The sequence below is a fragment of the Tympanuchus pallidicinctus genome, unplaced genomic scaffold (genome assembly GCF_026119805.1).
Source record: "Tympanuchus pallidicinctus isolate F22 unplaced genomic scaffold, pur_lepc_1.0 scaffold1, whole genome shotgun sequence".
Lineage (NCBI taxonomy): Eukaryota > Metazoa > Chordata > Aves > Galliformes > Phasianidae > Tympanuchus > Tympanuchus pallidicinctus.
Genome location: NW_026294618.1, coordinates 42,080,149 through 42,095,373, shown reverse-complemented (window position 1 = coordinate 42,095,373; position 15,225 = coordinate 42,080,149). Strand labels below are relative to the sequence as shown.

The 15,225-nt window shown below is 44.9% G+C and overlaps 1 protein-coding gene across 1 annotated transcript in view; it reads right to left on the bottom strand.

Moving 5' to 3' along the window:
* Positions 1–15,225, bottom strand: part of PRDM1 (PR/SET domain 1) — a 97,345-nt gene that overhangs the window by 23,950 nt on the left and 58,170 nt on the right. The window lies entirely within an intron of this gene.

Sequence of the window (15,225 nt, the reverse complement as noted above, 5' to 3'; positions counted from 1 at the left end):
CGTCCAGGAGTCTTGTTATTTTGGTTTTATTCCTTCATGGGGTCTCTAATGGTTTGTAAAAGGAATGAGGAAAATCATTGCAGTTTCTCCCTTTAAATAAAACCCCCCTCTCCCCATATAGTGACAGGGAAGTGCAGGAGGGAAACGCACAGCAGGCGGCACTTCAAAACTCGACATCTTTTGCAGCGTCAATAATAATAATAATAATAAACAAATGAGCACTGGTCCTTGTGCTGGGTAATATGAAAGTGATCGTGGTGGGAGGAGAGTTGCAATAGTCATTAGCAGACCCCGAGCCCAATTTCTTCCCCCAACCCAAGCCAATGTGCTGGCTAAAGGAAGGACATCCTGTGATGATGGCATACAATGTCCTGTTTGTTTATTATTAAGAGCATTCCTGCTTCTCATTGCAAAACAGCCAGATGCCTTACTTCCTCCAGTGGTCCTGTCCCCACAGCAAGGCTCAGAGGAACAATGATGCATGGCTCCATTTACAGCCACGCTCAGCCCATCACAGGCTGAGGCAAGCCCTCTCATCTATCTCCAACACCTTTCTCACTGCTGCCCCAGCACTGCTTCTCTGACAGGTGCACACCCAGCCCTTTCCCTCCGCCCGTTCCTCCTCCCCGATAAAGCACGGTGAGGAGGATTACTTTGCCACTCTTGGCCCGCAGTGCTGAGAATAGTACATCTGTGCAAAGACCTTCATGTGCTCTGGCATGGAGGGCTCATAGCTGCGGGCAGAAGTGGGGCAGCTGCCTATGAATGGTGTCCTGCTGTCACCGCCATCCTGAGGGACTCCGCCAGAGGTGGCCCCGGGGTGCTGGGCTGGGGGGTGTGGGTGGCATTGGCTGCGTGGGGTAGCAGCCAGGCACAGACAAAATGAGGGCTATGAAGGCTCTGAAGGAGGAAGAGACACTCATTAAAGGAGAGAAATCCGGCCTACTTGATTGGGTTAATTAACTGATGCTGAGTCACACTGCATAGAGCAGAAAAACAATGTAGTCATTCTGAAGGTGATTATTTTACCAAAAAATAGTCTCACTTTGAGAGGCAGTTGTTTCAGAGCTTTTCACTTCCCTGTTAGAGTGACAGGAAAAAAAGAGGAGTGCACAAGAAAAATAGGGTTGGTGCGTCTCCTTCAGGGGCTGATCTTAATGTGAAGGAAAGCTGGAAAAGATCAGATCCTTCCTCCAAGGAGGGAAAAGAGGCAGAGCACAGATCAGGTGAGACGAAGTGACACACTCACTGGGACAATGATGAGGATGCCAATGCCAAAAGAACTCTGCCAGAGCCCAGCTAAGCAAGGGCAGCCCGCTGAGCGCACGAGCTGCCAATAACTGGCACACGCTGAAGTCAGCCCCAAATCAGCCCCCCGGTGCTGCAGAGAGGAAGGGATCTCCCTGGCACTCAGCGCTGCCTGATCCCAAATAAAAGCAAGTTTATCAAGGAGAGAGAGAACAAATTGTAAAGAATGTGTGCTAAAGCCAGGTCATAAAGGAAGCTCTGCTATTAAAGAAATACACAGATCGACCTTCTGACCTTCCTCTTTAATACAGAAACATAAAAAGATGCCCTACTCAACCAGCAGCTGTCTGCTCTTTTATAAAAATCTTTCATACCAGTAGCTGCCATTGTCTGGAATGTGCAATTTCAAAATGTTGTTCATTTCAAAAAAGATCATTTTTAGTCATATTTTCATTTTTTCCTTCTCGCTCATAGAAAACCTCAATTACCGTATTAATCAGCATTTCTTAGGCAGCTCTCTCTGCAGCAGCTTTCAGCCTGGCAACAAATCATGAATGGCTCTAGCGGCTCTGATCTCAGAAATCCCCATCCATTTCCTTTGATGCTATCACCGCCTCAGCTCAACAACAAGCGGAGGCCTCGGCTCAGCTGCTGCCACTCTCCTCTCCCCGCCAGAGCGGGAAGCGTCGGGGGAAGGAGGAGGGCAGGGAGCTGCCTCGAGCCTACGAAACTTCTTCAGAAAGTCAGAGGAGAGATAAAATGCACACGAGAGATTAAAGTGCAGTCTCATTTTCACATCCTCCCCATCCCCTTACCCAAAAAAGGTCAGTGCCGGATTGACCACATCAAGAGCCACTACCAGACCCACCCCCTTCCCCACTTCCTGTATGTAGGCATCCTGGTGCTAGTAAACATTTGGGGACCAGTTGTGGTCACCACTCAGAGAAGGTAGGCGATGGAGTTGCACGACTGCACTTCTTCTAAAAGAAGCAGCACTCAAAAGAAGAGCTTCCTTCAAGTTCTGCTGAGATACACTCACGTTTCAGGGCTGTGCTTCTGAGAATGTGGCCCGTGCCAAAGCGAGGGCATGCCCTGGTGGCTGAGCGACAGGGTGAGCTAAAGCCTTCTGCCCACACACTGGCCTGACCTTTCCAAAACACAGCCTATGGGCTCCAGATACGATCTCTGAGGCTTTCTGTGCCCTGGACTACTCCGGCACGGGACTGCTTATAAGCAGAGAAATTAAAATCACACTTGAATCTACATGAAGGTTTTTGCAAGGGCTTTTGGGGCGGTGTATGTTGTAGCCAGGAGGCTTTTACATTAATGCGTGCAGCTCTCAGGGACTGCCTTTAATTACAGAGCACCTTGGCCACTGCCTCCTAGCAGTTCCAAATGCCTGTACGTTTATTTTGTTCTCTGATGTGCAACAGCAAGAGGAGACCTTTTGGCTGCACTCTAGTGCAGGCCTTGATGGCTCCTTAGATTTCGATGTTCTTTGATCCTCTAAGGAAATGTTCCCTAAAAAGAGAAAAAAAGAAGCCAAATGAAGATGCCATTTCCCTTTTTGTTTCCAGCTAGGCCTTATTAAAATGCTGCTCAGATGACTCTGAATAAGCCCAAACAATCCTCTTCCAATAGAAAAACAAAAACAGTAACACACACAAAAAAAAAAAAAAAAAAAAAAAAAACAGTCTTGCAGCACACAGAAGCAGGTTTAATTCGAGTTTGAGGAAATGTCTGTCTGGGCATGCTGCTGGGAGAGTGAGAAGTCACCGTGAGAAGCTCAGCTTCTCTTTGCTGTGAGTGCAGCCCAGCAGCAGGGACGCAACAGTGTGAAGACACTCACTCTTGTTTCCCAGGAGGGAAACTTGGGTGAAGGTATTGAGAAAGCTGCAACAGCTGCAGCAGCTTTGTCATCACACTTCTCACTGTGTTGCTGTTGTTTTTATTTTGTTCAAAGTAGGAGAAAGCAACAGACTTTGGGGTCTGATGGAGGAGAACTGACTACATGGAAGGAGCCATCTCCCTGTTCCTTATGAGAAGGATAGAGGGACCACAGAAGATTCCCTCTTGCTTTTCCATTGCACTCTCAGAAACCGTGGACCTAGGAGAGGTAAGGATGATAACCAGAACCCTACACAACAACCCTTGTATTGTCTTTGCATGTTTCTGCCAACTCAAATTTATCCTGGGCAAGCAAACCTCAGCATAAAAATCTACTTTCTACATCCCATATACAGCTTTTTCAATGTTCTGCCTGTAGCAACCAAGTCTGTGGAAAATGAATGAAAGCATTTCAACCACTTTCCAGTCTTCCTGGTGCCCAGAGCACAAGCTTGAAAAAGGGTGTGTATTTGGGGAAATTTTCCTTTAAGATAGGCTGATTTCCAGATTGTTACACAGGAGGGATGTGATGGTATATGTACACACATACATATGTGTATTAGAAATTTCACTCCTACGAATATTTCAAACACCCACCTCAGAGCAATGTGAAACACCGAAGGCAGCTCAGAAGAAACTGCATGAATTCAACTTGCATGCCTCTTTCCAAACCTCGTGGCACTTTTTAGGGTATCCTCTCCTCAATCTCCTGGGCAAACAATAGTGATGTGAACCACCGTGAAGCCTCAGATTCTAATCCAGCCCTGTTCTGGTTCCATCTGAAAGCTCCCTAGGCTGCCAATGGCGAGGGGCTGGTGCACACAGCAGGAAACTGTGATCCATGGGTGGAACCTCGCCACCTCTCAGACAAAGGACTGGCCATCGAGTGCATTGCAAAACAGATTAACAAAAACAACAGCTCAGCACCATGACGGAGTGCGTGTGTTGGAAATGAAAATATTTACCCACAGATTATCACAGACCCAGCAATGCTGCTACCACGCATCTGGGATGGAAGGATTCGACACAGAGAGCGTGAGGTCGGAGCTGCTTAGGGAATTGGGCTGGGGCGGGCTGAGCGACCGCACTTTAAGCTGCTGAGAGTACAGTTGTCACTTCTCCACCTTCCCTACCCCAGAGTGGTGAAATAACAGTCTTTTCATACCTGTGTGTCGTGTGGGGGAGGGAAGAATTCCTCTGCTATTAAACACAACTTCTCATTAAACAGTTGACACCTTATCCTTCTTTAAATGTTGTAATGTTTACTTTGCAAAACCCAGGAAAGCTTTTAAAATAAAGATAGCCGAGAGATTCCTAAGCCCTGTGTCCTTGCTTATCTGCTCTTTATCAAGCACCTATTGTTCTTGGAGGAGCTGGCTGGAAGGTGGAGCGAAGAGGGTTAATGTTCAATAGGTGTCTCTGGGCTCCCCTGCAGGAACAGAACTGCTGACAGAAGAGCAGCAACGGGCTGCTAGTCGCATCCTGAAGAATGGGACAAGCCAAAGGGAAAACCTAGAGCTGCAGCTCCTTTGCCTCTTTTTTTTTTTCGTTGCTCACCCCAAACAACTAGTTTGAAAGAAAGACATTGTCCTTAGGAGAGATAATCCCACAATAGAGAGTCCATTAGAGGTATTAAAGCATTGGCAGCGCCTGATCTACAAGAAGGGCTCTGTCCTGACAATAGACAATTAAAGCTGATAAATCTGCACTACTTGTTGCCGTTCTAATTCCTCGTAATTGTATGCTACTTGTCCCTGCCTCCTGCGTCCAGGGATGAAGCATGCTTCTTTAATCTCCGCAGTACCTGACCTAGTTCCTATGTGGTCTTTTCAGGACCTGTTTTCTTCCCATCTGGACTTCTCTCCTCCTCCTCTCCTTCCCTGCCTCCCTCCCCGAGGCATTAAGAAGAGGTTACGGAAGAGGGCACGGAAAACATCGGCACACAGCACCCGGATCAATAATTCTGGAGCCCCAGACAATGCACTAATCTGCAATAACAGCTAATCATGCTCAATTTGGCACACCAGTGATTAAACTGTACTTTTCATTAGGATCAACAAGTAGAGCAGACGCACACTGACGATCCCGATCGCCCTGTCACTAAGAGCTGCCAAACTCCTGCACTGCTCTATGTGTAGCTGCTGCATCACCAGTTTTGCCAGACGGCTCTCTGTGCAGGCTTTGACGTTTTACAGGCTGCAGCTCTTAGCTGAGCTTTCTATAACAAGCCAGCCCCTGCCTCACTTCGCTTCGAGGAGTTCACCTGAATTAAAGGGCTCAGTGGGTCGCACAGGAATGTGCTGTGTGGGACACTGGGAAACGATGGTTACCAGTACGTGTTCACTCCTAGTGCTGGCAGTGTTCTGGGATTTACCCTGCGTCTCAAAGGAATTTGGAGTTCTTCTCAAATTTCCTTTCTCTATTTTTTAAGAGATCATCACTAGTCTTAAATGATACAGGGCAAATACAAATTACCTTGGATTACCTTATTTTGCATACTGAACCATTACAAGAGGTTTTGAAGCAGAAGGACTTGCTTTTTCTTTTTTAATCCCTGAACACAGGAACAAGCCGCTACTGTGTTGTTTTAGAAATCTATGTGCTTTTTAACCCTTCTCTTCATAGCAACCCCCAGTCATCCCCCCCAGAACTGGATTCTCACCCTAGCTGCTTCTGGTTAGAACTGGACCCAGCGGACCCATTTTGCAAACTGCCCTGGAAGCCTCACCCAGGAGTTCACCACAGTCTGTCTCTGAAGCACAGCACCAAATTCCAGGACTCCTAGAGACCGACCCCACACACTCAGGGGTCTCCTTCTGTTTAACTTTAGCTTATCACCCTTGTATTAACTTTAGTAAGTGTTAAAACTGCACTCTAAGTTGCTCTTAAAAAAAAAAAAAAAAAAGAGCATGGAAGATGCCAAACGAATGCAGGAAATGTCTATTCTACTATTAATATTGATGAATCCCTAATGCATTTGAAACCCACTTGAGGTAAGTCAGTAGAGTTCTTCTCCTGACAGCTATTCTCCATCAAACTACCCCGTTAAAGATGTTGATGCTTTCCCTTTTGCTTTGTAACCTTTAAACAAAGTTTAGATCTTACCAGAGGCTACCACAAAATAATGCATCTTACACTAAGCAAACATAAAGCCCTGGAGACAAGGGTTTAAAGCAGTGCACACGTTCTTCTGATTTATCATTTTAAGATAGGAAGCTGCTGCAACAAACAAAACACCTCCTTGAAAGTGGGACAGCGGCAGATTGCGGTTCAGAAAGCTCCAGGATCTTTTGTTTTCCCAGAGAGCAACAACGGGGCTTTGCAGAGAAAGACAACAGCCTCCCTTGCTGAAACCCAGATCAGTTCCTATAGGAAAGCCTGCCAACTGCTAGTTAGACGGCAACAAAATATTGCAGATAATTCACTTTTCACGATAAACCAAAACCAAGCAGGCATGCAGCACCCAGCAGGGGCTCAACTGATAAAACGGTGTCAAACTCAAACCATTTGTCAATTGGAAGGGGTGAGAGTGAGCTGAAAGATGGACTCAGGAAGTAGATTTATCTAGTGCGACACATTAACTAGTATAAATACTACGGAAAAAGTAAACACATTTAAGCAGCAGTATCTGCAGGCAGCACAGAAAGGCTCCCGAGGCTTAGCCCTGGCCGGCCACCTCACCACTCAGCTGTCAGCCACGACAGCAGTAGCATTTTTCTTCTTGCGCGGGGCTGCAGTGCCATTTAATTCACGGAGCTAAAAGGTTTTATTAAAAGCATACATTATAATTAAACAAAACAAAAGCGTGACTCCTCTGCTCTGCTAAGTCTCCTCCCTCCACCCAGTAGCCAAAACAATAAAACCACCTTGGCAGCAAACAAGTCAGGTAACATACCCCAGAGAAGATCACAGATTTGTTATATCAATCTTGGTTTTACATTTTGCTTGCTCAAAAGCTGCCTTAACAGAAACTGCTGGCCAACAGGCTCCCAAGGATGCCGACGAGCAGGCAGCGCAATGTGGGGCACGCAAACAAACCCCAGTCCTGCAAGGCAGAAGAGCTCTGCAGGTGCACACTTTCCACTGAAAAGTCAAAACAACACCATTTTGGGGTGGCCTGTCTCTCCCTCAGTCACAGGGAAGAAGGAAAAGAGTTCAGAGGCGGAATACTGACCCATGGTTGTGTATGCCAACCTCGTGCCTACAAGCCCGTAACATCAGAGAACGGCATGTCACAGCAACAGGCCAATCTGACACTCAACCAAACACGAAACTCAAAAAAAATAACAGTAAAGTAAGCAATATACGTCGTTAAAAAATAACGAGAGGAAAAAAAAAAAGAAAAGAGAAAAGAAAGGAGTTAATTCACAAAGGAGAACACAACCCACTTCTTTGTCCAGCTGTACCTTCATGTGTCCCCACAGAGCGGGCTCCCCACCTCCAGCTCACGCATCTTGGGATGTTAGTCCAAGGGAAAGCCTGCCATCCGCCCGGTGCCACTCACACCAGCGCTGCACACCCGTGCACGCACAGCACGCACCCGCGCCCTCGCTCCCCGACACGCACTGCCTGGAACCGCTCCGAGGATTTGAGAATTCCCTCCCTCCCCTCACATCCACTCCACCCCGTTCCGTAATTAGGCTTAACAAGAGCAATTAACAAAACAAACTCCTCTCCGCCTGGTGGCCCGATAATTCTGATTGTCATAATGTATTAAGATGTGTAAGCCAGTTTAAAATAAAGGTAAATTACAACATTGCACAAGAGCTGTTTCGCACCTATTTTTACAGTTTTTATCGTAGGGATAATGAACTTTTGGCCACGCCTTTAATTTAAAAAGCAAAAACCCAAACTCGGAACAGCAGAATTCCAAATCGGACCAAGGAGGCTTGTGGGTTTTTGCTAGGTTATTAAGGGCTGACCCCTCCTTCTGCACAGCAGTACCTCAACTCCATATAAGCAGGTTTTTCTTTTTGGAATTACCTAATAGCCCTAAAAATCTAAGATATAAGATGAAGTTTAAAGGCATCTCCTGGCTTTGCGTGTGTCCACGAATCAACAGTTTGTAATAGCTGCAATTTTCCCCTGCCTGTTCTCTAATGGCATGACATGGGAAGACAAAGCTTTTAGATGTTCTTTAGATGTTCTCTTTTTTTTTCCACCCACATTCAGTTCACTTTCCTCCAGCAATCAAAACAAAGAAATCTGGTGTCAGAATCAGCAAGAAATCAACAATAAAGGACCAGCTGAAAAGGCGGACAATGGAGAAATTTTTCTGTCCTTTGATTTTGGTGAGCTACAGGTCCAAACCACACAGAAGATTTACACAAAGCCTGCATGCAATTGGAAAATGTGCCTGCTTGCACTGAAACCCACTTCTAAGTCCTATCTAGTCCTTTTTCTGTTTATACACTTCACAAGCGTGTAATTAAAACTGTCAACATAAAATTAGTAAACAGAGCAAAATCATAAGCTCACAGAAAATTCACGAGTAGAAGATCAGAACACAAAACCATTTGGTACGTGACATGGTCTCAGCTCTGCATGAACTGAAGAACTGCTCTGCTCCCTCAGATATGCACAGCCCAATTCAAAATGCCACCTGTCTACTAACTGCAAACATTTAAAAGGAAAGAAAAAAAAAGAAAGGCCAGGGTTGCCAGTACATTGCTGGAATCCTGCAGCTTCTGATAAGCTGGATGTGTTTTCCTAAGTCAATGATTTCATCTCTGCTGGGTGTCAACATTTGCACAAGAATAATTTTGGGGGTCAGAAAGACATCAGCAACTGAGATTTCAAAAGGTTTCATAAGAGCACAGATTGCTCAAACACATGGAAAGGAGGGTTTCAGCTGCCAGTTCGCTCTTCTGCTTCTTCATTCCTCCTTCCCTGAAGCTGAGTCAAGGTTCTATAAAAACCCAGCGCAAGCCTTCCGCCTAGCAAGATGAGATCTTCACTAAGATGACATGCCTTGCACAGCAAGACAAATGCTCCAAAACTACAGAAAATGGAGGCTTTTCTTTTGTAAGCCCTTTCCAGTGTTAGGAGGTACTGGGTGGAGAGTTACAAACAGAAGCTTCGTTCTGCCCTCCTCAAGTAGGAAGCAAGATCATCTTTTTCCCACCAGATCTCTTCCCGATTCAGTGCTTAGGTAGAAGAGTACTGATTTCAGTCAGTCAAAAAGTCATCTTCCAAACTTTTTCTCTTCTCATCCTCCTTGAAAGGTCCAATTCCTTCCTTTTACTACAGACTATTCAAATGGAAGGCAAACTAACCAACGTAGCTTTGTATGTTTCCAGTTTACTCTTTGCAGCAGCACTCCTTGAACGCCTCACAAATATCAAATAATGCCTAATCTGATTTTCAGGCTCTCCTCCATATACAGATGAATGTATTATTGCTATTGCCAGTCAGTGGAAGAAGAATGGAGACATGACGACATTGACATCAGAAGTATACATTAATGTGGGGGTGCAGCAGATTTACTCAGCACTGCGCATTCCTTTCTCAGTTCGAAGTGTTTCTCCTACTGCCATCTGTGATGACTCTTGATTTGCAGGGCTTCGAACGAAGCACCCAGAAAATGTCAACACTGATGACCACATAGAAAACACTTCGTGGAATTGAACTGCCATGGATCTTACTCAGAATCGTGGGCAGAAATGCTCCTCAGAGTAGAGGTCCTCTGCCCTGAGGAAGAGCAACATTTCTTCCTGCAGCTGCCACTTACTTAACCTCTTGATGTCACAACAAAGGAAATGGGGGCAAGAGGTGTCCTATAGACAACATTTTAATACACCACCCCAATTCACCTCCCCTAGCAAGCTTGTCTGATGCTTGAATGAGGCAAGTAACTGGCAAAAAAGTAATTAGATGAGTAATTAAAAACTGCATCATAATGTATAAAAGGATCAAAGCAAGATTAGGCAAGCAACCTAAACTCTGCAGTACTGGAGCTTGGAGTTTAAGTAATTTTCTTCCATATTTTTTTCTGCAGTTTCTTGATTTTTAAAACTGCAAATAGCAAAACTGGAGAACCTGCGACCTGGCATCACACCAACACCTATGCAGATCATCAGTGGAGCTGGGATACTCGTCTGCCATGGACAGAGCTCTGCCAAGGCAGCCAGCAGAGCCATCTGCGCAATGATATGCTTGCTATTTTTTTTTTTTTTGTAAGGTTGGCACTGGCACTGGGACAGGACACTTTGCTGGTGGGTTTCCTCTGGTAACTTGCTGGAAGCAGAGAAACAACTCATTTCAGGAATCTTGGTTGCATTCCAGTCTTGGTCTGGAGTTTGTTCCTCCCTTTTTCTGTCTCATCCCATCTTCTATACCTCAGCACAGACTTTTGATCACACTCCTTGCCCAGCAAGTCCTCATCTTCTCTTCCTGTCCACTCCTTTAGATTTTCCCTTTTCAGCCACTTCCATCTCCCTCTCTCAGGCTCCGTGCACTGGGTCCTCCCATCAGGTTTCATCTCCTCCTGGTTCCTCAGCAGCACTCCTTTTTCCCTCCGCTCTGTGAGAATGGGGTGCACTCCCCATGCCCATCTGCCCTCCCACTGCTCAGCAGGCCTGGTCTGCAGCATCTGAGCAACAGCAAGGTGTAGGCAGGTCTCCAGGCCCCTCCTGGTGCTCCTCAGCAGACATTCAGCACTGAGCACCATTCACACTTGAAGCAGACATGGTGTCCAGCCAACTGGAAGTCCTGTGACTATGTTAGTATGGCACTGAGCCCGAGCTAATAAGCCCTGGTGAGAAGCCGGATATATTAGCTTGGGCTTAGCACTGTGCTAATGCAGTCAGGCAGCTTTTGGATCAGAGCTGGCTTACATCCCACCCGCTTTTAACACCAAGCTTGCTCGTCTTCGTTCACAATAACCCATAAAGATAAATCCCTCAGTCCTTTACCAACCTTACTCTCAGTTTCCCTCCTTCCTGACACTGCAGATCTCTAGGCACAGCCTCTCCTTTATAATCCCCTCCAGATTCATCACCTGGCCACACGCTTTTAAAACTGCTCCTTTTTGTGATTCTCTGGCCTCAGGACAGGCTGCAGTAAACAAGCACCAACCATCCACTCTCAGTTCAGGCACTCAGTCCCAGATGCAACCGCATTCATGCTCTGAAGAAAGCCACGATGTCCTCCAGCAGCCCTGAAGTGCTGGCCTCACAGTCATCTGGGCTGGCTTTGACCTCGAAAGCAATTCTTCGGAGTGTGGGAGCTGAAGTCAGATGGGGATGGACAAGTTCTTGGGAATGGCAGAACAGGCTTCAGGGAGAAATGCATAGCAAGTGCCATGTAAGAAATAACTGAAATACATGTTCAGAATTCTGTAGATTTATGAACACCTAAAAGTAGTAGGGTCTCCTAATGCAAATGATCAGTTTGTCTTAACAACAGGTGATGCAACCAGCCCTACTTACACTAGTGATTAATTTCTGAGGTTAATTTTAGGGAAAATTCTCCTCCGTGTTCTAAAGAAAGCATGAACATAACATAAAAATCACATATAAAGCAAGTACAAAGTTTTAAATGCTATTTCCTTGGCTGCATTACTTTTTAGTGTCCCACACCAAACGCACCAGAACTGTATCCATTATAAAAAATGACAAGGTTTCATCAAGTGAGACAAGATGCTTCAGCTCCAACAAGTTTACAGAGTGCCTCTTTTCGTGTACTGAATCCTGAAGAGCAATAGGGCAACAAAAATGCTGATGCTACTATTTTTCATTAGTGTTAAGATTAGAAAAATATGTAAGAGACTACCTAATTGCATTAGTCTGCTATAATAAAACCATCACCAAATAGCAATGAGAAAAAAGTCCGAATTACTGAAATTAATTAATGAACTATTAAATTGCACCAACCTGCCCTGGCACACTCCTGATTTAGAATTACCAGCACTATGCACACACAAACCAGACAACAGGGAGAAAGAGAAGCTTGTGATCAGACCTAACCTAATGCCTTCTCTTCCTCTCAGCCCCCAGTACAGGACAGCCACTTCCTTTCTACAAACGCTCTGCTCAGATCTGTACACAAGGCAGGCCACATCTTCCGGGGAGGCTCAAAGCCTTTGCAGACACACACTTGCCTTCAAAGCCTCGCTGGAAATCTGTGTGGGAAGACTCTGAAATATTAAAACCATCCTATACTCTATTCCTCTAAGTCAACAACAAGCCCCTCTACATTTATCTATCACTTCTCTGCTTGATCTATTCTGAGTTGCAGAATAAAATTTCTGACTACTGAAAAAGATGCACAAACACACAAAGCTGCACCATACATGGAAAGGAAATAACAGAAAGTGATATGTGCTTTCCAAAAAGACCCTTTTGTCCCAAAACATTACAACTCTGTATAAGCTTTTCTTCCATTAGCAAAAGCAGGCAACAAGGAGGCTAGTGTGAAAATATCATACTTCAAATGCAGCTTCACTGTCCTCCCATTTGGAACTGACTTACCTTTTGGTTATATCTCCAACACATCTTGCCTGATTTTCTTTCCCCAAAGGCAACCACTTACCCTGTACCAGATTCACATGTTATTTTGGTGTGATCTTCAGTCTTAAGTAATCTGCAGCTAAAGGCTTCCCACAGCACCGACAACCACAGCAGGACAGCAAGCACAGTGTTGCACTGCCCAGCCCCTGTCTACAGACAAGAGATTTTCATGTTTTCTCAGTTTCCACGTTTCTAACCTGAGAGCTGCCCTTTTTTTTTTGGTGGGGTGACTTTCAGAAGACACATCCTTTGTACCCTCACCTTACTGCCAGATGTCCTCTGCAGTCAATTCATGGCTTTGGTTTTCTACTTCACGCTTGCTTAAGAATTTTAGTAAAAATTCAGACTGTTATTACTGAAAAAAGACGCATGTACTGTTGTTAAAGAAGGTGGAGAGCCCAAAAGTTCTAACTGCAACTAAATCCTCTGAATTTCTCTCACTGAATGTCTCCTGACTATCAAAGCTGGGAGAACTGTATCCCTTTGAAGTATGGTCAGGATGACTAGGTGTGGGGCAGTACAATCCTAGACGCAATTTCCCCCAAAGACCTGGCACATTTGCAGTGTGCTGAGACACCAGAAAAAATGTAAATCAGCACAACTCTTGCAGAGAGAGGAGCGAGCTAGCAGCCCTTCAGAGACTCACAGTCAGTTCCTGAGGACGGATGGTGTAAACACACAGATAACAAGGGGGCAGGGTAAATTGGTTTAAAGACAAACAGGTACTAGAAATTCAGAGTATGTGGTGGTTGCTACAAGGCGAGTGGAATTTTTTTTTTTTTTTCAGATTAATTTGCATAAAGACAAGTTTGACTTTTGGATATACAATAAATGCGATTTTGTCAATCACCATGCTGGAAAGATGCAAACAAAATCCATTTGAATACTTACAAACACTTAGAAGTGTCTAAGAGACACAATACGTTAAAAAAAAGAAGAAGAAAAAAAAGGCAACAATAATGCTTAGCCGATGCTTCCAATTATATTCTTCTTCAATTAGTCTTGAAGAAACTAACACCTCTATTAATCATTTCAATTAACTACACGCACCACATGACATCCGCACCAGCAGCCCATATGTTGCGTTCCAATCACCCAAATATTAAAGCCTTTTTAATTGATTGATCTAAAGAACATTCAACAGGCTCAAGGTGGCAGCTAGCCAGGAAATCCCAAAAGAAGATGACAAAAAGGTGGGGGTGCTAAACCAGCTTCCCAGTTTGTTTTTCCTCTTCCTCCGGGGTTCGCTAAGTTAATCCAATCACAGTCCATAAAGCTCCTTTTTAATAAAATAAATAAATAGATAAGAGAACACACATGTTGGCTTTCCCCAGGAGAAGCCCCCTCCATCAAAGCCCGAAAGCCATCCTGTTAAGAAAGTGCTGCATGCAAGGGTGCATTTTTTATCCAGCAGAAATATTTAGCTTGGCCACCCGCCAGGGAATGCTGAAAGAATAGCCTGAATTAGGGGATTTACCTTCCACGTGTTTGGCACGCGTCATTAGAGGCTCTGAAGAGCTTGTCTCTTTTGCTCTCTCACTCTCTGTTTTTTCTTCCCCCACCCCCCCCCTTCCCCATCCCCATCCCCAAAAAGCTTTGATGCAGAGAATAAAGTATGAGCTGCAAGAGCAGGCAACTCGTTGCATTGCTAAGTGTCAGCATGGTGGCTTTTGTGTTGTCGAAGAAAACTGATGCCCAGTTTCAAAAGGTAGATTTCCTTTCTCTTTTTTTTTTTCCCCAGTCAGGTTTGGAGTGATATGAAAAAGTTTTTGAAGCTTCCTGTTGGCAGATTTAAAACTTGGAGAAAGTGGCTTAAAAGTAAATTCCTCAAGAGAGAGTCCAACCACAGAGTGTTTTGGGAACTCATTTGAAAAGTTAGTTTTGTAACAATAACCCATGAATTGCGCTGTCATTTGACTTTTATATGCTGTCATGTGGACTTATGTTATTTTCAAAAACACTTTTTTACATAAGTGCTTCAGTTCTGCAAATACCTCTTAAGATCTCTAATCAGAACACATTAGTCAAGACGGCTGGTCCATACCACGAGTAACCCATGTAACTTCCCAGTGCTTCTCATTTGTGAAAGGAAAAAACGGTATTATAAGACAGCCTTCAGCCTCCATAATCTACTATGAGGGATAAAGGGGTAAGAGGGAGCAGTTTCCAGCTGAATAATAGCATGGAGGTTCTTGAAACAACCATAAACTGAAATGTTTCAGTCTTCTACGCATTTACAGGGCAATCTGGCAGGACTCTGCTCCTAGTTTCCCAGTGGCATTCCCAGTTTTTCTGCCAACTGGTGAGAACTGGGCATTGCCTGGCTGGAACGGAGCTGGGCCCGCTGTGTGTTGATGGCATTATTAAAATACGAGTCTTATTCACATCTAAGTTTTATCATTATTGCTTCAAGTAGATCAGTTTAGAAGCCTTTTGCCAGCACGCTTACTCTAAGGTTCAGGCACCGAATGGATGCCCCACTGCAGCATAAAGCAGTGCACCTCAGCAGCTGGCCAATATCTGTACACTGCATACAGCCAAACCTGGGTTTTACTGTTATTTATCGTCAGGATGCTGACTC